This window comes from Heptranchias perlo, chromosome 29, assembly GCF_035084215.1.
Source record: "Heptranchias perlo isolate sHepPer1 chromosome 29, sHepPer1.hap1, whole genome shotgun sequence".
Classification (NCBI taxonomy): domain Eukaryota; kingdom Metazoa; phylum Chordata; class Chondrichthyes; order Hexanchiformes; family Hexanchidae; genus Heptranchias; species Heptranchias perlo.
The window spans coordinates 27,338,353-27,364,900 of NC_090353.1; the positions used below are offsets into that span (position 1 = coordinate 27,338,353).

The 26,548-nt window shown below is 47.8% G+C and overlaps 1 long non-coding RNA gene across 1 annotated transcript in view; it reads right to left on the bottom strand.

Moving 5' to 3' along the window:
• LOC137299780 (uncharacterized) overlaps nt 1–26,548 on the bottom strand; it is a 38,751-nt gene that overhangs the window by 11,350 nt on the left and 853 nt on the right. The window lies entirely within an intron of this gene.

Genomic DNA, 26,548 nt, shown 5'->3' on the forward strand with positions numbered 1-26,548 from the left:
ACACTGTGAGCTGTCAGTGTTCAGCAGTGGCTCTCACATTTCTGGTTACGTGACCTGGACATTCAGGACATTATCATGTTCTAGATATTAATACTTGGAACTGTAATCGCAAATGTGCAGGCTTGCTGTTAAACTAGGTATATTGATTCTCAATGGGCCATGTGCTGAAAATTAGAACTATTTGTTTCTTGACAGAACACCAGCACAAAGATTGTCTTAAAGGTGCATTGCTTTCAAGATTATTATTCGGAAGAAAAATAGACTTGTGCACATATAAGGGGACCAGGCTGTAAAGGGAGAGAAAAAACTCCATTATCAGCATCAATGCAGTTAATTATCATTTTATCAACAATGTTAATTCAAACACTTTCAATGATATAACTTGGATTGGATTTGTGAAGCTGTTTAAAAGCTTATTACAAAAACTATCAGTGTGCTGTCAATGCCATTTTTGAGCAAGTTCATATTTATGTGTAGCGGATTCTGATCATGCTCTTATGATCATGATCTGATTGAATGGGGGAGCAGGCTCGAGGGGCCAAATGGCCTACTCCTGATCCTGTTTCTTATGTTCTTATCTCTGGAATATTAAATATTAACGTTACTCATCAGTATTAATTTTATTATCACTCAGATTCCTTTAGAATCTTGGCATTTTCACTGCCTCTGGGACTTTCTAGTGAACAATGGCAGTTCTCAGGTAGCCAATTGTGGGTCAATATAGATATTTGCAGGATTTGTCGTGGGAAATTATGACGAGTCAAATCACTTACCATACTAATTACTTGAAATTATTGCAGTGATAGAGTAAAAATACAGTTATATGAGAAAGAGAGGAAATGTCCTGGGGAACCGTTGAGGCTTGAAATATTCAAGCAACTGAATATTTATTGTATTGATTGTTTCACAGGTGTATGATCTATTTACATCACTTATATGCCTCGAGTATTTTTTTTTCAGACCTGTTCATATTTTCTCCCCGCTCCTCAAGGTTGAAGTCATTAACTCACGCTGGGTTATGTATTCAGAAGCATAGGTGGCCTTCCACAACCTCATCCACGTGACCTGTTCTTTTCACGTGTGAGCCTAGATAGCGAGTGTTTGCAGACTATTTTAGTGCGGGGGTCATCACCGTCTGAGCTGTTGTCCACACGCATGAGTTTTCCAGCAAAAGGTTGTGATCAGGAACGGGAACTAAAGTCTGAACTTTGTTCCCCTTCACTAGCCCAGGGATACTGAGGACCTATTCATGTTTCATGCATATCACTGCCCTGTCAACGTATCAACCCAGGCTCACATTGATACTGATTTGCTTACACTACTGATAAAACCCATTCCAGAATTTTGAAATTAATGAAGGATTGTCTCTGATTAAGTTAATATAGGTAAAGGACATCTTCAAGTAGTATGTGTGTGTATACACAGCAGTCAATTTACACATACAGCAAAAAGTCACAAATCACCACAGAAAAGAAGGGGAAACAGAAAGCAAGAGTTAGAATCATAGAATCATAAAGCACAGAAGGAGGCCAATCAACCTACCGTGCCTGTGCCAGCTCTCTGAAAGAGCTACCAATTAGTCCCACTCCCCTGCTCTTTCCCCATAGCCCTGTTATTTTTTTTCCTTTTTAAGTAGAGATCCAATTCCCTTTTGAAAGTTACTATTGAATCTGCTTCCAACACCTTTTCAGGCACAGCATTCCAGGTCATAACAACTTGCTGAGTAGAAACATTTCTCCTCATCTCCCCACTGGCTTTTTTCCCCAATTACCTTAATTCTGTGTAAGGAGTGATGGCTGGAGGCTTGGTCAAAAGGATACATTTTGAAGGTGGGAAGAGATGCAGCAAGACAGAGGAAGTTATCAAAATAATCCCAGAATGATGGCTGAAGGCTGTGTCACTGACGGCAGAGCAGAGTGGGGGGAGCACAGAGTAAGCCAGAGTTGGAAAAGCAGAGGGTGAGAACTAGGACACAGGGCTAGAGATGGTTAAAGAGGTAAGGCAGGGAGGGGCGAAGCCATGGAGGGATTTGTAAATGAGGTCAAGGATCATGAAGTCAATGGGCTCAATTTTAAAACTAAGCTGGGAAGGGGGCGGGTGGGTCAAATTGAGGTTGGGAAACCCATTAGGATGGGTTTCCTGGATGTCCTTACAATTTTGACGTAAGGACATGTTTTTTTTGGCGGTTTCCCATCTGACTGACCGGCTGATTGATAGGCAGGTCTCAGTCAGATGGGAGACCAGCCAGGGAGAGGACATGTTCAGGTAAGTCTGCAGGTAAGTCTTTGTTTGTATGGATGGGGAGTGGTCAGGGGAGCATTGGTGGGCATGGGGGCATAGGTGGGCACAGGGGCAGGGTTGGGCATGGTGGGCACGGATGCATGGGTCGGCACGAGGGCATGGGGCATGGGTGGGCATAGGTTGGCATGGGGGTCATGAGTCATGGGGATAGGATCGGGGGTCAGTCACAGGGGGGGTGTAGAGATCGGGGATCATTGTGGGGGTCCACGATTGTTGAGGTGGCGGATCGGGGTCCAGGGTTGGAGGTGGATTGGGGTCAGGGGTGGGAAGATCAGAGTGGGGGAGGATCGGGGTCGGGATTCTGCGATCGGGGGGAGGGGGGTCCGCGATCGGGGGTTGGGATCCACGCTTGGGGTGGGTGAGGATCGGGGGTCGAGGGTGTGATGGTCAGGGATGGGGATTGGGGGTCCGCGTTGGGGGGTCGGTGCAGGTAGGCTTGTTGGGCCTGGGGGAAGCACTTCTGCTCCTCCCGGCCCACAAGCTGTGCCTTTCTAGGCACCTACCTGTTAGTCTTGGGCCTTCTCGCCTCCTTTCACAAGGTGTAAAATAGAAGGCCCGGGAATCCTGGCCCCCCCGGGGTTGAAACCGGAAGTCCAGAAAAATGGAGGCCCGAAGCCTCCTTGAAAGGTTTTAAGGCCCGATCCGCCTCCTGGGAGCGGGTTTGTCGCCCACCTCGGTGAAACCCGAAATGGAGGAGTTGGAGGCGGGTTGGGGGCAGGTCTGAAATGGTGGCAATTTTCAGTGCCCCCCCAGCCCCCAACCCACCCGTTTTTCAATGTTAAAATTGAACCCAATGTGTTGGGGAATGGGGAACCAACGGAGTTGGCGAGGACAGGGGTGATGGACAAACAAGATACTATGTGAGTGGCAGAATTTTGGATGAGTTCAAATTTGTGTAAGATGGAACTTTGGAGGATGGTACATAGAGTAATGGAGAAGTTGAGCTTGGAAGTGATACAGGCATAGATCCGTGTTTAAGTGGCTTTGGGGATGGTGTAGGGACTGATACAGAACCTAACAGATCTAAATAATTGGTTCTGGTGATAAATCGGAATGGGGTTTGAGGCTGATTTAACATTACTACTGCACATCTCTCACATTTGGCTTCCCCTATCTATCAACCCACACCACAATTTATTTTGCCACACCGTGATTTTAGATCAGTCAAACACACCAACACTAGTACTAATTACATTTTGTAGCAACAAAACCTGAGCCCACAAGACTGGGTACTGTCAAAACTCTCAAGTGACCTCCTAAATGCCTGTGTATTTTGCACTACCTATTTTAAAAGAATCTCCCTTATTTAATTTTCTACACTGTTTCGTGTACCATGGGCTGTGACCTGGTCAGGCAATTGACTTGCTTCAAGGCCTTAGCCTTGGACTATCCTTGATCGATGCTGCACTGTGGAGGAATGCTAAGTTTCCACTTGTTCCTCCCACGATGAGCTGCCTGTAATCAGGAATTCACTGAGGGGATTTTGACCATAAATATGTGTTCTAGCATTCGGTGGAGCAACACCATTATTTTTGGAGTGGGGGAGGGAAACTGCTGAGGGGAGGGCTGTAAAATACGACTCTTAATATGACTCAGATTTCCCAGAACAATAGCAGTTTCCTTTAATACACTCACTAAACTTTTCTGCAATCCTCTTTTACTAAATTTTTAATCCTGTGATATTAGTGGACATCTCACAGTGATCCTCAATCAAATGGCCTTCATGAGAAGAACTTGAAGGTCGTGTCGGAACAGGAATTCATAATAACGGATGTTGCCTGCATTTCGATTTTGATGGCTGGAATACCTTCTGCTCAGCTCAAGTGGAGAAGAAAGGAAAAGACAGAGAAGGCATTTCATTACGAAACACCAGAACTCCCGGAGAACGCTGGAATGGAAGTGTTATGAACTGCTACAGTGGAGCCTGACAGCCTCATAGCAGTGTTGCTAATCATCTGTCAGATGACACAGGCCTGAAAAGCGCCAAGTAATACACTAAAGCCCAGCGCCACGCTAAGTTAAAATGGAGTGGACCTCTGCTGATCATTCATTTTGGTCAGTCTGATGTGAAGCACTCTCTCCTTAATTTATTTATTTTCCCTGAGGAACCCCTGGGAATGCTCAATCCATCACACGTCCTTTAGTTTTCAAGTGTCTCGACATGAAGCACATACCAGCCTCACAAATAGTGGCCAGTATTAAAAGCATAAATACCAAATTTGATAGAATAAATCATTTTAAGTGATCCCATCAGTAATACATAATTGAATCCGTATTGGAATTTGGAAGCGACAGGAAACAACTGGACACAACTGCCTGCTAAGACTGTGTGCTGTGCTAGTTCAGTCCTGTTCTGCCCTTCCCAGTGTGACCCTATTTAATAGTGTTTCTACTTAAATCTGTAGCAGATCCTAATCTTTTTCTCTGTCCTTGTTTCCCAGTGTAGGGAAAAATTAAGTTTAAGGCCTCAGGTTTACTCAAAAATAACGAGGCCTTTGAGAACTAAGCCGAAAAATGACTCTTGGTGATCTTACTGGGTGGATGCTTAAAACGTTTATATGATATTCCTTTATCCAGTATTTTAGTGGAGGTGTTAGCCCATTTCAAATAATAGACAATGGATTGTCACAGGAACACATTAAACATTGATCTGCTAATATCAGCCACAGTCAGTTCTAGAATCTAGTTCCACACATGGCTCAGTTGGTAAAGGCAGAGGTGTAGAAATTCTGCTCCTTTTATCCATCAGCCTGGAATTTTCCACCCATTCGCTTATATGGACAGAAAATCACAGGCTGGTGAGGACAGGAGGCGAATTTTGACCCCAGAGTATAACTGAGCCGCACAGACCAGAAAGACTCAGGTTCAATTCCCTAATAAAAACAGAAAATGCTAGAGAAGCTCAGCAAGTCAGGCAGCATCTGTGGAGAAAGAAACAAGAGTTAACGTTTCAGGTCTAAGACCTTTCGTTAGAACTCCCTATCTGTTCCCTATCTGTGCTGAGTTAGTTGATTTTGGCCAAGATCGCAGTAGGAGTGTTACAATTGACCTCAGCATCCTGTGCAGTGGGGTGAAGAAAATCAGACTGGGTTCCCACTCCAGGTCACTATCTGCTGCCCCGCCCCCCTCCCACTTGTGTGGCTGTTTGGGGATGAGCTCACAATATTTTTGTGAGGCCTAGAGGAGCCTTCCTGGCCCCACAAATTAAACACAGACTTACCTGTGGGATCATCTTTGTTTGGACCGCCAGCTGATACTGGGCAGTGCGTACATGACACAGGCTCTGCCCAGTACTCTCCTAAAATGGCAATCAGGGTCCTATGTACGTCATAGCACCATGATTTGCATTTTAAATGGGCCTACTGCCTGACTTGGAGGGGGGGGGGGGTTCATTCCGGTCGCCCAGCTGTAGGTCTGGGGGGAGGATTGCCGAGGCCACAATGATGGGAGGAACGGGGCGGTAAGTCTCTCCCCGCGATTTTCGAGGTTGTACCGCCCAGTTTCCGCCGGCCGCGAGGCCTCAAAATTCAGTCCACTGTTTTGGTCACTTATGAAGAATGACCACCTGGGTGATGTAAGGAGGATGAGCAGTGCCCATCAAACCATACTACAGCGAGGAGTCAGCACCTTCAGGACAGCAGGGAAGAAAACTGGATGGGAAAAAGAAAAAGGTATTTGAAATCTATGGTAGTGAATTTTACACTATATGGGAAAAAGTATCACAACAATGGATACCTGAGGGTAAATCAAATGTCTGTACTCCAGCTGAGTGGTTCAAATGATGTCATAAACAATGCGATCTTAAGTTCGGATACAACGTCAGAAAATCCAGTCTGAAGTTATCAAAATTCTCTCAGTGGTTTGAGTTGTGGATATACACTGGCACTTTCATCAGCTAGATACAGATTACCTGATCATTTATTTCATTATTGTCCGTGGGATCTTGCTGTGTGTAAATTGGCTGCTGCGTTTCCTACATTACAACAGTGACACTTCAAAAGTACTTCATTGGCTGTAAAGCGCTTTGGGACATCCTGAGGTCATGAAAGGCGCTATATAAATGCAAGTTCTTTCTTAGAATATTGGACAAACATATTGAACAAAAGAAAGATTTGCATTTATATAGTGCCTTCTCACATCTTTCAAACATCTCAAAGCACTTCACCTACAATGTTTTTGAAATGCAGTGACTATTATGCAGATAAACATGGAGGCATTCTGGACACAGTTTGATTCCACAATGAGAATAACTAGCTAATCTGTTTTGATGGAGAGAGGTGTGTTAGCTAGAACACCAGGAGAATTCGCTTCCCTATTTAAGTAGTGCCATGGCATCTTTAACGCCCACTTAATCTACCAGAACATGCAGACAAAACCTTAGTTTTAATACTTCATCTCAAGGATGGTATCTCTGATGATGCAGCACTTCCTCAGTATTACATTGGAGTGGTGCTTGAAACCACAAGCTTCTGACTCAGAGGTGAAAGTGCTACCAACTGAGCCAAGCTTACATCATTAGCCATTTAGTAAATTACACTTCTTGTTGGATCCAATACCAGTTCATTACTGCAGGTCACAGACCCATGTTACGTGGAGAGGCAAGAGAAACTGGGGTTGTTCACTTTAGAGCAGAGAAGGTTAAGGGGAGATTTAATAGAGGTATTCAAAATCATGAAGGGTTTTGATAGAGTAAATAAGGAGAAATTGTTTTCACTGGCAGGAGAGTCAGTAACCAGTGGACTCCATTCTCTTTCCTACCACCGACGTTAAGCTAATTGGTTTATAGTTCCCTGGACTTGTTCTCTCTCCCTTTTTAAATATAGGAATCACATTAACTGTCCACCTGTCCTCTGGCACTATTCCCTTTTTTAATGATTTTTTTATATATGTGTAATAGTGCCTGAAGGGGTGGTGGAAGCAGATTCAATAATAGCTTTCAAAAAGGAATTGGATAAATACTTGAAGAGGGAAAATTTGTAGGGCTATGGGGAAAGGGCAGGGGAATGGGACTAATTGGATAGCTCTTTCAAAGTGCTGTATCATTCTACGATTCAATGACATGAATTTGCTGGGGTAGTGGGAGAAAGTGTTACAATTTTGGGTATGTTATCAGTTTCCCTTTGAACAGTTACATGTACTTTTTGTACAATGATAGACTGGTGAAAGCAATAAAACTACAAAAAGCATTACTTTTACTTTCTAAACAAGTTTCTGAAGTGACTACTTCCAACAGAATTAGGGTTATGGGCAGCAGCAACAGAATTATAGGACAGTAATCTAATTAAGTTCACATGATTTCATAAACTGTGAGAGCTGAGTTTATATTTGTCATCCCAAGGTTGGATTAGTGCTGTGTAGTCCACTTGTCAGTGCCTCTTATATAAGTATTGCATGTGATGTAGGAAGAAGTGTATTAACAATTTTACAATGATAGGAACTCGCATTTATATGGAGTTCCTCACATTAGAGAAATATAATAGTGTTTAATGAAGTGGGAAAAGGCAGACTCCTGGCAGAAAAATGGAGGGGTAAAGGGACCACAGGCAATGTCAAAGAAAAAAGTTCTTACAAGGGTTTTAAAGCCCGAGGGGGAAGTCTCAAGGTCAGGTGTTTTGGGGAGAGAATTCCAGAGGGGTGGACACGGTGGCTGAAGAATCATCCACTGATGTTGGAGCAGAGGGAGAAGGAAACAAGTAGTAATTCAGAAACAGAGGAGCGGAGGGTGCATGTATAGGAATATAGAAACAGGAGTGGGCCATTCCTCTATTCAATTGGATCATGGCTGATTGGCATCTTAACTCCATCTACCCACCTTGGTTCCGTAACCCTTAATTAAAAAATCTAGCAATCTCAGTTTTGAAATTTTCAATTGACCCCCAGCCTCAACAGCTTTTTGGGGGAAGAGTTCCAGATTTTCACTACCCTTTGTGTGAAGAGGTGCTTCCTGACATCACCCCTGAATGGCCTAGCTCTAACTTTAAGGTTATGCCCCCTTGTTCTGGACTCCCCCACCAGAGGAAATGGAGGGATGGATGGTTGGAGAAGATCGTCCAGATAGAATGAAGTGAGGTCCTGGAGGTTTTTGAACAAGAAGAAAAGGATCCAGCATAATACATGAAGATATACCAGAGAATATGGCAGAACTTGAGGTATTTTCTTCACACCAAGATTCATTGATATACATTTTGTAGGGAGACACATCAGAAATTGTTATAGAAATAAATAAGCTTGGTAAACACTTCACTGTGCATTTGATGTCCAATCCTTGTTGATTCATTAAATGATCACCATTTAAAAATGTAAAGATTAGTTTTGTTTTAAGAATTGCTTGGCAGAGAAGCCTAATGAAAGGCTTCCAATACATCATGATTCTTGGACTCTGTGCCTTCAACAACTCATTTTTAAACTTACTGTGGTTTTTCAAACTGGTGTCTTCAAAAAAGATCCATGAGCTAACCCCAAGAGCAGTAAAACACAACAGGCTGCGATGACAAGGCGGACAGTAGGACTACACTGCAACAAACCACCTGAACAAGTGAAGCATGAAAAGCTCATTTTCAGGATGTCAACAGTATGCTTGATCACTAACTGAATGGCTGTCGGTGCTTCATTGAAATTGCAGTTCACTCGCAGTCACAGGATAAAACACTTATGAACCTTCAAACCATAACCACTGTCACCTGGGGAAAAAAAGCAATCAACAGGAACAAATAATAAGCCCACTGATTATGGAGACACATAACACAAGCGCGCGCATATATTTTTAATTAAAGATACTTAGCCACCTGTCAACCTTCTTCCAAAAATGCTTACCTGCCAGCCAGCCACAACTCCATTCATCACTCTTAAACATCTCAGCAAGAGACAAGTGAGAGAAAATATAAGAGTCACAGCAGATGCAGAGAGGTCAGCAATCATATTAGTGCTGGCATTCCTTCAATCACATAGCTACAGATTCACAGAATTAAAGTGTTTGCACTTAAAAAGCGCCGTTTCATTATGTAGAGAGGCCAGAGGCAAATTTGCGGGTTTAGTAACAGTTGACGGGCTTTGAGATAGCGGGAAAACTTGCAATGTTTAAAAAATATATTAAATTTCTGCTCAGTCCACCGTTGTTCGGGAGCATAGTTTGAAGGGAAGGTTACTTACAACTTTCTATTATTAACTGTGCCATATTTACTTGTGTACTGATGATCAGGGTGATACCTATGATGGCACTGGCAAGGTTTGAAATGTAAAGGCACCATGGGCAGATTTTGACTTTGTGCGATAGTGTAAAACGGGCGTTAGGGAATCGGACGTCCATCTTACATCTCTCCCGATATTTATCTCCATTGACTTCAGTGGAAACAAAAATCAGGAGCGATGTAAAACAGACTCGCTATCACCCATTTTACACCATTGCACAAACTCAAAATCTACCCCCCCCCCATAAGAGCAAATTTGGCCTAAAGTGCTGTTAAGAATAGCAGACACCCAGCCATTTGACTGTCTTAAATCCTTTATGATCTATCTCAAAGACAATGGCCCGATATTACCAGGGAGGCAGGTTGGCAGCAGGGGGGAGGGTGACTGGGCGCGTGGGTAACCCGCCCAGTGAAATCCATCCGTTCCCCATGCGATCGTGGGTAAATTGAAGCCACTTAACGTGGCTTCCGGGTTTCCCATCGGAAACCTGCACAGTGGGCGGACTGCGCACCCACATCACAGGCTGTCAGCTGGAGGAGCCCTATTTAAAGGGGCACTCCTCCAATGACTGATCCTGCAGCAAAGAACCACACAGGACCATGGAGCAGACAGATTTAATGATGCCTCACTCCAGGTCTTAATGGATGGGGTGAGGAGGAGGAGGGATGTCTTTTACCCGGCGGACGGGGGGAAGTGACCTGCCTCTGCCACCAAGAAGGCGTGGCTCAAGGTGGCAGAGGGGGTCAGCAGCACCAGCAACGTCTCCCGCACATGGATCCAGTGCAGGAAGTGCTTCAATGACCTAGCTAGGTCAGCCAAAGTGAGTACACTTACTTATTCTCCTACACTTCGTCTTCCACATTACCGCCCCCACCCCACAACTCCTTCTGCACTGCCAACACTACTCTATCACATCACTCCTCACACCCACTCATCCTCAACTTACCTGCACTTACTCACCTCCCCAGTACTCATCCCACCACTACCACTCAACCCAATCCTCATACAATCTCATGGCTCTGTCTCATACTCACCCTATGATGCATCTCTTTCACGGTCAGCCTCACCCAAACCAAAGCATTCAGCGGTTGGCCACGTCACCATCCCTCACTCACGCCTCTCTACTTTCTCCCCTTATAGGAGAAGAAAGCCCAGAATGCACGGGAGAGGGCGAGGACCGGAGGGAGGCCGCAACATCTGGTTCTTCTCACGGACGCGGAGCAGGAGGCTCTTGAATTGAGCCGCACCCTCGAGTGCCTGTCCGTCGGGGACCCCAAGACTGCCACCCGACAAACGGCTGGTGACACAACTTTAACATTCAGCACTCACAATAGCAAATGATGTTAACATGCCTTGCCATCTTCAGCACCTCAACATCTGTCATTATGCTTAATTTTGCCTTCTGTTCTCTTACAGGACCTTCAGCGACCGCTGTGACGGCAGAGGGTGATTCCTCAGAGGACCTGCCGGCCTCTGAGGGGGCACTGTCACATCTGAGCGAGCCATCCACCAGCGCAGATACACACACCTCGGTGGGTCCCAGTCCACAGTTAGTTGGGGTTGCACATGGTGAATCACCACACACATGCGAGCACGAGCAGACACTGGTGGCAGGAGCAGCTGTGGAGAGTCCACGTCAGTGGGAGCATTCTTCTTCAGGCTCTGCTCAGCTGGACACAGATGCTGAACCCTGGGGGCCGTCCTTTGAAAGGAGAATGATCAAGGGGCAGCAGCACATTTGTGAGGTGCTGGAACAGATGCCACGTGCACTCTCCACAATCGCGCAGAGGATGGAGGAGTCCAACTCCTGCATGAGTGGAATGGTGGCACAGGTAAGGGAGGGAATCTCTGAGATACTGTCACAGGGACATGAGGGCATCTCTGAGACAGTGTCACAGGTAATTGCGGGAATGTCTGCGATGGAGGGAAGGCTAGCCTCCATCGAGCTTCAAGCACGGCTCAACAATTAGTCCATTCAGGCCCTCATAACGGCCGTTTGGACTCAGGGTGAGCAACTTTCTGCCGCCTCAAACAGGAAGACGGATACACTAGCACTGGCCTTACAAGGCTTCACACATGTCCTCCAAACTGTCGCCCAGCAGGGTGGTAGGAGTGAATTGGGCCTGGCCCAGGAAAGGGATGATGGCGAAAGGGGACATGGAAGTGGGGATGCCACTCAAAGCACTCTCACATCTCACCCGTTGCCCCCCTCTCAACCAGTACCCGCAATGCTGCCTCCTCTCCAGGTGCTCGAGTCTGCCCCTGCACAGGTGCAGGTGGAGCAGTCTTTGGAGGGGCCCTCATGGGCATCAAAACCCAGAGGGTGTCGGCCCAAAGCATCTAATCGGTCAGAGCATGAACAAGAGCAACCTGCCATTACCACTGCTCCAGTCACAGGAGAAGCACCACGTAGGAGTAGTAGGAAGCGTAAGGCAAAGGTTTTGTGAGCACAAAGGGGATGCACAAGGGTGTTTGACGCTTTGTCATGTTTTTGATTTATATTTGATTTTTGTTCAAATCACATTAAATTTTATATTGTCACCACTACTGCTACGTCTTGGTCATTCTTGACTGGCTTGTGTAATAAGTCCCTTTCATGAGGTTCACCATGAACACCCACACTTGATGCCACCTATTGGGTCACCCTACAGTGGGTGTATGGGTAGTTGCACGACTATTTTGTGCAGGTGCCTGTGGCGCAGCACTGTGTTGTGGAGCTCCATGTGGCGGAGGTGGACGGCATGCTTGGCGAGGCTGGTGATGCTGCTCGTCCTCGGATGAAGTGATGAATGCAGCCATGGCGCCCCCCCATCCTGACGGTGTGAGTTTGAGGGGGTCCGCAAATTAGGTAAATGTGTTTGCACAGCAGAGTTTAGGGTATAAAGAAATAATTTTGAGTGGAAAGACAAAGGTATTGCAGCCAAAATTTTGTCTGAAGTGACAGAGTGCCCTGCTGCAATAAATGAGGTATTCCCCCCAACTGCCAAAAAATCCTTTGCATCTCCCACTGGATGCTGGCTGAAACACGTCTGCTCCAACAGGGAGTGTTTCCCACAGCACGGGAAACACGCTGAGGATCCCTCAAAATTGCACCCCTGCCAAAATCTCCTGTCAATGGGGTCTGTCAAGTACCTCAAATAGCTATATAAGTATCTAAATGATCATCCCGCCGGCTTTAATTGCCGGTGGGAGTCCCGCATTCGGGAGCTGCGCGCGCACCCTGGAAGTGAGCGGATTGGAGGCGGACTACGAACCCGCTCCGGGATTCCGCCACTTTAGGAGCCCCAACGCCATCTGAAAATCGGCCCCAATGGATCATTTTCTTTGCAACGCAAATTATTTCAGTATTCTAAGCCTCCCAATCCTGAAACAAAAACACTTGCAAGCCATGGCACATTCTTTCCTTCACAGCTTCCTTTAGCCAAAGTGAAGTTCTGATTGGGGTATTTTATACATTCAGTGCTTGATTATTGTAAAGAAAACATAGGGCTCGAATTTAGCAGGCCTGCGGGTTCCCAGCAGGTGGTCCTCCGGGAGCGTCGAAAACGCGAACGGCGAAATTAGTGGGTTGCCCACGCGATCGTAGCAGGCAACCCACTAATAGGAATCAATTACCTGCTCCTCCGGGGTCCACGGCGCTGGCCTGCGCGTCGGTCGGGCTGCGCATGCGCAGTTCGATCTGTCAGCTGGAGGCTCTCTAGTTAAAGGGGCAGTCCTCCACTGACAGATACTGCAACCAATAGAACAAATTGCAGCATGGAGCAGCCCAGGGGGAAGGCTGCTCCCAGTTTAATGATGCCTCACCCCAGGTTTCATCAGATGGGGTGAGGAGGAGGGGGAGGACACAGATCTTCCCCCCGGCGGGCGGGAGGAAGCGGCCTGCCTCTGCCACCAGGAAGGCCTGGCTCGAGGTGGCAGAGGGGGTCACCTGCACCACCAACATATGGCCCACCTGCATACAGTGCAGGAGGCGCTGCAATGACCGCAGTAGGTCCGCCACAGTGAGAACACGAAGTCTTTCCCCTACACTCCGTCTGCCACAACACTGCCCCCACCCCAAATCTCCTTCGGCACCGCCCACACTATTCTATCACATCACCCTTCATACCCACTCACACCCCGTCCTCATCTTACCTCCACCTACTCACTTCGCCAGTACTCATCCTGCCACTAACACGCGACCCAATCCTCATACAATCTCATGGCTCCATCCCATACTCACCCTCTCGTGCATCTCCCTCACGGCCAGCCTCACTCAACCTGCCACCACCTGTGCTGCAGCCACAGGGCATGCATCACATATGTGCAGTAGGCAGCGTAAGGCAAACGTCTCGTCAGCATGAAGGGGGTGCACAAGGGTGTCTGAGGGTTTGTCATGGGTGTTACCCATATTGAATTTCAGAGCAAGAAACAGCACACATTATATTGACACCACCACTGCCATGTCTCCGCGAATCCTGTCCGTTGTGTCCAATAATGCCCGCTCCTGGGTATCACTATGAGGACCCACCACTGATGCCACCCATCGTGTTACTGCAGAGTAGGTGCAGGTGTATTTGCAGGGCTCGTCCGCGCAGACGACTGAGAGACATCGGCGGTGTAGCCGGCTGCACCCTGGAAGGATGCGGAGGAGAAGGTGTGGAGGGCAGTGGTGACTTTGCCAGTGACAGGTAAGCAGTTGGTGCTGGGGCCAGCCAGGAGCAGCTCGGCATGAAAGAGGCTGCAGATCTCCACGACTACATGTCGAGCGAATCTGCGCCTCCCTGTGCACTGCTGCTCGGAGAGGTCCGGGGAGCTGCGCCTCGGTCTCTGGACCCTGTGGCGAGGGTAATGCCCTCTGCGACGCGTCTCTCTCTGCGGTAGCCCTCCCTCCTGCTGTGCAGGTGGGCGTGCAACAACACCGTGTTGGGGGGATCCACGTCTCTGCGGCGGACGGCGTGGACTGCGAGGCTGCTGGTGCTGGTCATGCTCTTCGTCCTCCGAGGGTCTCCACACACCACCCAACTGGCAGGTGTTGGTCTGAGGGGTTGTGCAGGGTAGGTGGGTGGCTCCTCGGACTGGGGCTGCGGTTTCGTGTCGGTCTGTCCTCTGGCTTGGCGGGGGGTGGTGGAGGGCAGGGGTTGCCCTATGTGACGCGGTGGCCTCCTGCGTGGGTGAGGGCTCTCACCCGTGGAGCGCACCTTGGCACCTGCCACAGGCTGCTGGCTGCAACACGCCTGGTTGGAGGGAGTCTGTTTCCCCCAGTGTGGGAAACTCACTGCCTTGAACCTAAAATCCCACACTTCCTCTTTTGACAGCTGCTTCAGCTCATTAACTGACCACAACGAGCAAGTTAAGTACTCTCAAGTGGAACCCCGTTGGCTTTAATTGCCTGCGGGATTCCCACCAGCGGGGCTTGCGCGCGCAGCCCCGCACGTCAGCGCGGTACCCGGAAGTGGCCGGGATTTCGTCGCGATCCGGTCACGTGACCGGAGGTCGGGATTTTCGGGGCCACCCCGCTGGTAACCCGCCGGAAACCCGACCCTAAAATCGAGCCCATAGTTTTATTACAGTCAGATACTAGTAGACAGCCTAATCAGTGCGGCAATTGGCCATGTATGTTGTATGAGCACTCAGGGGTTTAATTTCCTCTGCTTGATGTATTTGAGTAAAATTCTTTTTTGTGCTAATTTTTGTAGCTGCGAATCCATTTAAAGGAAAGACTGTGTTAAAATAACGCACAAAGACATTTTCTACTAATATGATAAGCGGTGCACTACCAGAGGAAAATAAACCCCAAGGTGAGACTGATTTGCACAGATACACAGAGCACAGCACCAGAGTATTACAAATAGCAGCACAGAGAAACCTGTAAGCCAGCGCAGAAATGAATTGGTTCAACATTTTCAGGAATTTGGGTATTCAGAGGTGGATTTTATCATTTGCCAAAAAGGGTTGCTTCAGCATTTCAAATTGCCTTGAGCAGTACTTTTGGACCTGGAAATGGTACCATTTTGCTTGTCTATTCCCCACCCTAATGGCGCAGTTTACAAAAAAAGCAGACTGGTGATGAATGTTGAATAATTCCGAAATTCCAGTAAGTCTAGCAAGGTTTTAATATTCAAAGACAGCAAAGTGTATCATTTTCTTTAGAAATATTCCATGTGCATCTAAAATGATGGTTTATTACAATAATATATTGCACCATAAAAGTTATAAATATTGTATTATTTCTCCAAAGGGCACAGAGATGGTTTTATGCTCTCAATGAATTTAAGAATAATAATTGCATTTTGTAAATTTCATTTTTCAATCCATGAATCTACCGTTACACACCAACATCTTCAACCATTCAGTGTGTGAGATGTTTTTCTGCCTCCCTCCAAGAAAACAATGGGAATAAGGTTAGAGCTTTCATACAGTACTATCTATGAAGGTAACAGAGGCAGCCCTGTAATGTAAACGAGATGGGCATATCCTCTGGAATCACCTTGTGAGGTGGTTTGGGTACCTGCCTCCAAAGAGCCAAAGTGCCACTGCTGGCAAATGTAAATGGTTGGTGGTGGCACTAATGTCAAATGCCAGGGCCTGCACTTTGTTCTGGCTGAGAGATCACCCCGCCCATTCAAACCAACAATGTGATTTTAAAATTCTTGGCCTGTGTTGGTTTACCTCAAAATCAGAAATGTAAACTCCGGCTTGGGATTTCTGAGCAACCGCCTATGTGCAAGGTCACATGTGTACAGTCATTTTAAAGTGATATTTGCACACTCAAGCCTTAAGCATGTGCTGTTTATCCGTTGTAGTGTCAGCCTTAGCTCAGTGGTAGCATTCTCAGTCAGACGTTTGTGGGTTCAAGTCTCACTCCAGAGACTTGAGCACTTAATCCAGGCTGACACTCCAGTGCAGTACTGAGGGGTGCTGCACTGTCGGAGGTGCCGTCTTTCAGATGAGACGTTACACTGAGGCCCCGTCTGCCCTCCTGAGACTTAAGACTTAAACTCTTAAGAGCAAGTACATTTAGCTCTATGGAGGGTAAGAATACAGAAAGATCAGGCCTTTCACGTCTTTCAGATGAGACGTTAAACCAAGACCCTGTCTGCCCTCTCACATAAAAAAGCCACGGAACTATTTCAATGAAGAGCAGGGGAGTTCTCCCCAGTTTCCTGGCCAATATTTATCCCTCAACCAAAATCACTAAAAGCCGATTTATCTGGTCGTTAACATATTGTTGTTTGTGGGACCTTGCTGTGGGCAAATTGACTGCCGTGCTTCCTACATTACAACAGTGATTACTCTTCAACAGTACTTCCTTGGCTGTAAAATGCTTTGGGACGTCCTGAGGTTGTGAAAGGAGCTATATAAATGCAAGTCTTTCTTTCCTTGTCACCAACACTCCAAATAAGCCCCACATTGTAAACAAGTTGGGGCCGATTTTAGCAGGCCTGCGGGTTCCCAGCGGGTGGTCCTTCGGGAGCGTGGAAAACACGGACGGCTAATTGAGTGCGCCCCCCGCGCAATCGCGGGATAATTGAGCACATTAAGCCGTGGTTCCGGGTTCTCCGCTCCCCAGCTGCGTGCCGGCGGGCTGCGCATGCGCACTACCGTTTTCGCGATGGAGGTGCTCCACTTAAAGGGGCAGTCCCCCAAAGCCCCTCCTGCTGCAAGCTAGAGGCAACACAGGATGGCGCAACCCAGGGGCAAGGCTGCGCCACGCTTCTCCGACCTCGCGCTGCAGCTGCTGCTGGAGGGTGTGAGGAGGAGGAGGGACACGCTGTTCCCGGCGGACGGACGCAAGTGCCCTGGCTCCGTCACCAGGAAGGCATGGGCAGAGGTGGCGGCGGAGGTCAGCAGCAGGGCCAACACCCCCAGGACATGGAAGCAGTGCCGCAAGCGGTTCAATGACTTCACTAGGTCCGGCAAGGTGAGTACACCAACGCACCCTCCCACAACCCGTCCCCACCAACACGCCAAACATATCACAACCCCTCCTGCAGAGCCACCACAGCGCTCCCGCAGCAATCCTCACAGCCACTCACTCACCATCCTCGCCGTGCCCGCAAGTACCCACCGTCCCTGTCCCCACCCGAACACTACCACACACCCCAATCCCCATGCAATGGGATGGGCATGTGGCACACGCATCCTCCCATCCATCTGCCCCACGCTCAACCCACCCACACCGATGCTTGATGCGTCTCACTATGCAATATGCACTCACTCACGCATCTGTGTTTTGCCTTGACAGGAGAAGAGACGCAAGAACAACCGAGAAAGGGCCCGCACCGGAGGGGGCCCGCCGCACATGGTTGATCTGACGGATGCAGAGGTGGAGGCGCTCGACCTCGCCGGCACGCAACATTGCCTCTCTGTTGTGGATGGGGAGTCTGGCGCTGCAGAAACGGCAGGTAAGGGAAAGCTGACACTCAACACTCATGATCGCGAGTGACCGTATCATCACCTGGCATCAGGCGCACTGTAACGTTTGTGCACATGCCTCATAGTGCCCTCTGTTCTCTTGCAGGGCCGTCTGCGAGCGCTGTGTGCGAGGAGGGCGATTCCTCCGAGGACATGGCGGTCTCTGAGGGTGCATCGTCACATATGAGCCAACCATCCACCAGCGCAGAGACACGCACCTCGATGGGTCCCCCTCGCCAACTAGTTGGGGTTGCACTTGGTGATTCACCGCGCACATGTGAGCATGAGCAGACCCTGGTGGCAGAGGCAGCCGCGGAGAGTCCGCGTCGGTGGGAGCACTCATCTCCAGGCTCTGCTCAGCCGGACCCAGATGCTGAACCCAGGGGGCCACCAGTCAAAAGGAGAGTCGTCGAGGGGCACCAGCTAATTGCCGAGGCACTGGGAGAGGTGCCGCGTGCATTGTCCACAATCGCGCAGGTGATGGAGGAGTCCAACTCCTGCATGCGGGCATTGGTGGCGCAGGTACAGGAGGGTACCGGCGACACAGTGTCGCGGGTAGGTGTGGGAGCGTCTGCGGTGGAGGACAGGCTAGCCTCCCTCGAGCGTCACGCACAGCTCCACATCGAGTCCGTGCAGGCCCTGACAACGGCTGTACGGATTCAGGGTGAGCAACATTCCGCCGCCATAAACAGGCTGACGGATACACTAGGGGTGGCCTTGCAAGGCCTCACACATGCCATCCAATCTGCCGTCCAGCAGGGTGGAAGGGGTGATGTGGGCCGAGGCCACGAGAGGGATGATGGTGAACGGGGACATGGAAGCGGGGACGCTTCTCAAGGTGCCCCCACGTCCCACCCGTTGCCCCCCTCTCAACCAGTACCCGCAATGGTGCCTCCTCTCCAGGTGGCCGAGTCTGCACCTGCACAGGTGCAGGAGGAGCAGTCTGTGGAGGTGCCCTCACGGGCACCGAAACCCAGGGGCCGTCGGCCCAAAGCATCTACCCGGTCAGGGCAAGAACAGGAGCAACCTGCCACTACCTCTGCTGGAGCCACAGGGGTAGCACCACGTAGGGGTACCCGGAAACGAAAGCCAAAGGCGTTATAAGCACAAAGGGAATGCACCAGGGTGTCTGTTAATTTGTACACTTTTCGTTTATAGTATTGCACCATGTACATATTAAACACTATCGTTCTCACCACTCCTGCCACCTCTCGTCCATTCTTCTGCGGCCTGTGCAATAGGTGCGTTCCGTGCGGCCCATCATGACGGCGAACACCTGCTGCCGCCCATTGGGCACACTGCTGTGGGTGCAGGAGTACTGGCAACACTCTTCAGTGGAGGGGGCTGGTATGGCCCCTCGCATGTGCAGGTGAGGAGATGCGAACGCCTCGCACTGTCTGACTCTAGGAGAACCGTTGGCATATGAGTGCCTCCCTGGCCCGGCGAGCATCCCGGTGATCCGGTGTTCGGCGCATGGGTCGTACATCATCCTCTGGCGCGTCCTCCTCCTCCCCCTCCTCCTCCTCCACCTCCTCCTCCACCTCCTCGTCCTCATCGCCGTCCTCAATGTGGGTGGCGGGTGTGGATGGGGCCTCCTCCAGCGGCACCCCTCTCTGTTGGGCCATGTTGTGCAGGGCACAGCAGACAACTATGATTCGTCCCACTCTGAATGGTGTGTTTTGGAGCGCTCCCCCAGAACGATCAAGGCACCTGAAGCGCATCTTGAGCAGCCCTATGGTCTGCTCAATTGTAGACCTGGTAGCAGTGTGGCTGTCATTGTACCGACGCTCCGGCTCGGTGATGGGGTTCTTCAGAGGAGTCGCCGAGGAGCCAGCCGTTGCCGGTGTTGGGTTCGTGGAAGAGGGGCGGGACGGTGGACTCCCTGAGGACGAAGGCATCGTGGCAGCTGCCGGGGTATCTGGCGCACACGTGTAGGAATCTCTGGCGGTGGTCACAGATGAGCTGCGCGTTAATGGAGTGATACCCCTTCCTGTTGATGAACAGCCCTGGCTCATGCGGAGGTGCCCGTATTGCGATGTGGGTGCAGTCGATTACACCCTGTACCCGTGGGAAGCCGGCCATGGCATGGAATCCAACTGCCCTCTCCATCTGGCTGCGCTCGTCCATGGTGAAGTTGATGTAGTGCGAGGCCCTGCGGAACAACCCATCGGTGACCTGCCTTATGCACTTGTGTGCAGACGACTGACAGACCCCGGTGATGTCCCCGGTGGCACACTGGAAGGATCCGGATGCGAAGAAGTTGAGGGCAGTGGTGACTTTGACGGCAACAGGTAAGAAGATGCTGCTTGGTCCATCCGGGAGCAGCTCGTCGTTAAGGAGGCTGCCGATATCGGCGACTACCTGGCGATTGACTCTGAGCCGTCGTATGCACTGCTGCTCAGAGAGGTCCATGAAGCTGAGCCTCGGTCTGTAGACCCTGTGCGGAGGGTAGTGCCTCCTGCGACGCATCTCTCTCTGCGGTTTCCCTCCCTCCTGCTGTGCAGGTGGGTGTGCCACAGCACCGTGTTGGGGGGCTCCACGTCGCTGAGGCAGACGGTGTGGACTGCGAGGCTGCTGGGGCTGGTCATGCTGTTCGTCCTCCGAGGATGTCAACGCACCACCCATCTGGCAGGTGTTGGTCTGAGGGGTTGTGCAGGGTAGATAGGTGTTTCCTCGCACTGGGGCTGCGGTTTCACGTCGGTGTTTCCTCTGGCTTGGAGGGGGGTGGTGGAGGGCAGGGGTTGCCCTATGTGACGCGGTGGCCTCCTGCGTGGGTGAGGGCTCTCCCCCCACTGTGGAGTGCACCTTGGCAGCTGCCACAGGCTGCTGGCTGCAACACGTCCGGTTGGAGTGAGACTGTTTCCCCCAGTGTGTGAAACAGTCTCGGTTGAAGGTAAAATCCCACACTTCCTATTAGGACAGCTGAATCAGGTCATTTAATGACCTCAACAAGCAAGGTAAGTACACTCAAGTGGCATCCCGCTGGCTTTAATTGCCTGCGGGATTCCCACCAGCAGGGGCTGCGCACGCACCCCCACACGTTGGCGCGGAACCCGGAAGTGGGCGGGATCGAGGCGGGATCCGGTGACGCACCTGGATATTGCGATTTTCGACGCCCCCCCGCCGGGAACGCACCCGGAACCCGCTGGTAAAATCGAGCCCGTTGTGTTCCAGCAGCCCTGCCATATCATGAGATATCATCCACTGGAAACAGTTTCACAATATAAGTAGGGTATCGGTTCCACTTTAGTTGCCCAGGGTTTCCATCTGATCCTGAAACTCATGCTGACTGTAAGCCACAGCCACATAGTACAAATCAAAATGATTAATCCTGATATTATCAAATCCAAATGCCATTTTTCCAGTTTTATAATGTGGCCGGAATGACAGTGCTTGACATCCACATGTATCATTAAGTGACTAAGTGGCAACTGTATAATCAAACATGCTCACCACACCTACATTAGGTAGATGGCTTGAATCTTCACATCTGCAGCAAAGCAGTGAGGTGATTTTTTTTTTCTTTTTCGTAGGGAGTCAGACCTCACACTACCATATGTCCTTCAGCAGCTTTCAATCCACATCACACCCTTGTCTGGTGTGAACAATTAATTGGTACTTCAGTGTTACCGTATATAATGTAATGTCCCGCCCTAGCTTGAGGCAAAGGAACCAGAACTAAAGATTTGTACCATAACTTAAACAGGATTTTAGGGTAATGGAGCTCCTACTGCAATTCCCAAGGAATTCATTTATTTTCTGTTTAAAATCTTTTTGTTGGAGATTTTGCTAAGGGATTAACTAGAGGAAAGCATTAGTGAAATCCATGGTGTACAAGAAAGTGGATTGCAAATAAATGTTTCAAACCAAATAATTTGTTTGTCTGACAAATCAAATTTAAATCTATTGATTTGAACTGAATTCAATTTGGTTGCCCATTTTATACAAACCCCTTGTCCCTGAAAGGGGTCAGTGCACTGGACTCCTTCAAATAACTGTGTTTCACACTAGTTAAGTGACATTACTGGCCATTGATGTAAACAATATGTTCTAAATCATAACACTAAGACAAGTGGGCACAGGTTCAAGTTGACAAAAAGCGAATTTAGGACTGAGGTCAGGAAACTCTTTCTCCACACAAAGCATGATCAATAAAATGGACCCTAATTTAAATACATTATACAGAGCTTAGATTGTTGTCGGCATGTGCTCCTGCCTCCGGTGTGACCTCCTCTACCAATATGGCAGGCAGCGCACTTCTGACCAGAATTGTGTGCGCCATTCCTGCCCGCCATATTGGGGACTACGCGGCCAAATTTCTAGGCCATGGAATGGATGTCTGCATAATATGCTGGAGCACCAGCATGGTTCGGTAGTAGTGTTCTAACCTCTGAGTCAGGTCAGCGAGTTCAAGCTGCACTGCAGGGACTAGAGTGCTTAATCCAGGCTGGCACTTCAGTGCAATACTGAGGGTAGGCTGCATTGTTGGAGGTGCCGTCTTCCAGTTGAGACATTAATCCAGGCCCCCTCTGCTTTATTCAGGTGGACATAAAAGATCCCATTGTAGTATTCCAAGAAGAGTAGGGGAATTCTCCCAGTGTCTTGGCCAAGATTTATTTCTGAACCACCACCAGAAACTGATTAACTGGTCATTTAACTCATTTCTGTTTTTGGGACATTGCTATGTGCAAATTGGCTGCCATGTTTGACTACACTGCCAGCACAGTACTTGCAAAATAACCCCCACCACATTAAAGGGGCACATTGATTCTTAGCAATTTATCTGCCTCATGCTCAAAGATTTAAAAGCAGGTTGATGGTTCTCCAGCAGAAATTACTAACATCCTTTGTGTTACAGAATCACAGAATTCATTCTATAACAGATCATAGTTCCGGGTGCTGCACAATCTGTGCTATTTACTTTCTGGACAGACTCCCCAGCACCAGTGGCAACAGAGAAAAAACTGATCAGCAAGTGATAACTGAATCACTGGCCAATTAAGGACAGACTCAGCTCACCCACATCCTAAAGAAATGATGTCCAAGCCAAAGCAATGCTGTCTCCGGAGAAGCCCAGGAAAATCACCTCTTGAGTTGGTTTTCTGCTCTTATGGTGGCAGTAGCTCTGTCTCTTTCACACTATAGTGCTGCTGAAGTCTGGCTATTGTTTTGGTGGGTGCTGCAATGTAGAAGGGGCATTAGACAAATAATTCCACACAGAATGCACCTATATCTATATAAAGTCCTGCAGATAGCTTGATTGCGTTAAACAAAGGGAGCATTGGATCAAGACTGTCTATAAAGGCCTATTTTGAGCTATTAACAGCCGTTTTCTTACCGGTGCATTTTTAGTTGAGCCCCCACAGCCCAGCCCCTCTTTGTTGCATTTGGAGATTGAATCACCCCCAAAGGTCACCCCCTCTTTTTTGCATCTCTTTGTGGTGTGCTTGGAAACAGAGTTTCAACCCAGCACTTCCTTGCTGTGATTGCAGTTGAAATATCCCCTTAAACAGTCAGGCCTCTTCACCGGGGAGTAACCTAGAGACGCATATTAGATGTCCGCAGCTCACCAGCTCAATGCTAATGAGGCCCAGGGCCCTATATTGGGTGTGCCCTGGGCCATTCCATTCAGATGCGTGTTTGAATTTCTATGACTATGACTTTCCAGTGAATCTAGACAGTTCTAATGGATACTCGGCAGTTTGTTTCAGCATTGGTTACTTTCCTTCCAATGCACACTTTCTTGGTCTCTCTTTCCCTTAATTAAGCACAGGAGTCGATCAAGTGTGATTAAAAATGACTTTTATTTGCTACTGATGTTGTTTCATAAAGTTTATCATATTACAAAAATCAAATGACAGGACTAAGAGAACCAAAAGTCACTGATATTAAAAAGTGCCATAAAATTATTTCCGTAATATCTTACATGTTCAGAGGTACAAAATATAATATATTGAATAAAATTAATAGAAATTATAATGCATGCCAGAGAGAGATTGATTGAAGTTGGCCTTATTTACAAAAACTGAACAAAAAGACTAGATCCACTGGACTAGAGGGTGGGATTTTATACTAAAAATCAATAACCGAAAACTGAAGAAAATATTAAACTGACAATAGCTTTCCTTCTTCACCAATATTTCCGCTTATTAAAAGCTCCTGTTTATGTACCCATATCTAAATATAAAACTTTTAATACAGATCGCCCCACTTATTTGAATGGTGGTACAGTCCTTCCAAGATTTCACTCCTTCAAGTTAATCTTTTAATGTTCTTATTTTTGTTTTCGGTTAGATACACATCAATGCACATGAATGAATGACATTCAACCACTCACAACATGTTACAAAATAAACAAGAAACGCACAATTTTCAATGCAAAGTTTCACTTGTCACATTCAATGACTGACTTTCCCCAATTTATTTAACATCTGGAGGTAGAGCTAACTCAGCAACCACAGGTAAAATATGCAAGAAGAGAAAAGTCTAACATTTTTCTCTAAACTCTGCCCCATCCCTCACCAAAATGACCGTACAACTAAAATAACTTGCACTTACGTAGTGCCTTTAAAGTAGAAAATGTCCCAAGGTGATTTACAGAGGCGGGGGGGGGGGGGGGTGGAAATTAGAAATAGATAAGGGAACGAATGCTAAACTATTGTGAGAGAGATTAGGTGTGGTGACTGAAAGCTCATTCAAAAAGATGGGTTTTGAAGGGTGTAAAGAGACATGAAGAGGTGAAGGGGTTTATAGAGGAAGTACCAGTGAATAGGACTAAGGCTACTTGTGATTCTGCCACCAGTAGTGGAGGGAGGGGGCGGGAACACACAAAGGGCCAGATTCTGAGGACTGAACGTGTGGGAGGGGATGGAAAAGCTGGAGGAGGTTGAAGAGATAGATTGGGAAAAGGCCATGGAGGAATTTGAAGGTGAGGATTGTAAGTTTAATACATTGGGGGACTGGGACCTAATGGAGTTCTGTGAGGATCTGTTTGATGGGTGAACAGGACATGGTGCAGGATAGGATACATGCAGTTGAGTTTTGGACCAGTGTGAGGCAGAAACTATGTCAACATTCAAGATTAGATTGGACAGGTGGATGAAGGAAAAGGAGATGAAGGAATATGGGAACAGGTTGGATAATTGTGATTCAAACTATTTGTTCATGTGGAGGGTAAACACCAACATTGACTAGTTAGGGCAAATGGCCTGTATCTATGTTGTATATTCTATGTATTTCTTTGTATTATAAAGGGTAGTGGATGGGAGACCAGCAAAGTGCCCATTGGAAAAATCGAGTCCAGAGGTGACAAAAGCATGGATAAGATTTTTGGCAGTGGGCGGGCAGAAGGAGAAGCAGAGATGGGCAACATTGCAGAGATGAAAGTGGCTTGGTAATGGGTAGGATGTTGAATTTGAAGCTCCGCTCTGGAACACAAAGGTTTTTGCATGGACTGAGTCAGCGTTAGTGAGCAGCCAGGAGGAAAATAGTATCAGTGGCAAGGGGAAAGAGTTAAGAACCCTCTTGGATATTCATCTGATATTACAATTTGAGGCAGTTAACCTTGAATGGTTACATCGTAATAGATTATAACAAACAATATCAATGGAAGGAACGATAAGTTTGCCTCAAAATAGTGAAACAGGTGGGAGAAACAATAATGCCTACTTAAGGAATTTTGTGTTTTGTGTGGGATCTTAGATTAAAATGAACATAAATGTAAAGTAATTATCCTAGCTTGATTATTTTATTCTGTCTCCTGTTGCAGATACAAAAGCACCCAGTGTCATAATCATCTGCATCTTCATGTTCAGTGAACCCTGTGAACTAAATCTACCAAAATCTACTGATGCTGTGTTTATGCAATGTGCCAGCTGGGGCATAAGCCGCTGAGGCTTTGAATGCTTGCTTATATTTTCATGCGCGTAGCCTTGTAAAACATGTCACACGAAAGAAATGCAATGGACACTTCTCAATATGAACTAATCAGCCTTTCACTATCAGAAGCAAGGTGCATTACATTTTCTGTTTGAAATCTTTTACTCCCCCGTCCAGGTAATTATGGATCCTTAATAACTCGGTCACAGTAGGAGCTGAAAATGTATACGTTCTGGTTAAAACAGATAAACCAGTACTAGTTGAATCTCTGCAGCTTTGCTCTTGGAGAATTTATTTACTGCTATCTTATTGATATATTTTTGAGAACTTTTTTAATTGAATTGTAATCCTACAGTGACTATACATGAAAAGTCCTTCATTGGCTGCGAAGTGCTTTAGGACACCCAGAGATCGTGAAAGTTGCAATATAAATGCAAGTTCTTTCTTATATATAAATTTTGAGAGTTCCCGTGGGGTCTTGGATGCAGCCAGCATGTATTGTAACATCACAGGCATGAGATTTTCTGTTCATTAAAACCAATGGATGGATAATTGCAGGCAGTGTACCCTCATATGCATTGGTTATGTGCAAGGCCCAATATGCAAGATTTACCCTGTGTTTCCTTCATTAAATGAACATACAGGCCTAGAAATTCAGCTGGCGAGCGCTAAACGGCTTCCTTAGCCTCCAGTATGGCGGGCAGGAAGCGCATGCTCATTAAATGCTGGAAGTCCTTTGCCCACCATATTGGTAAAGACCAAAAAAATCGGTGTGCTGTGCCAA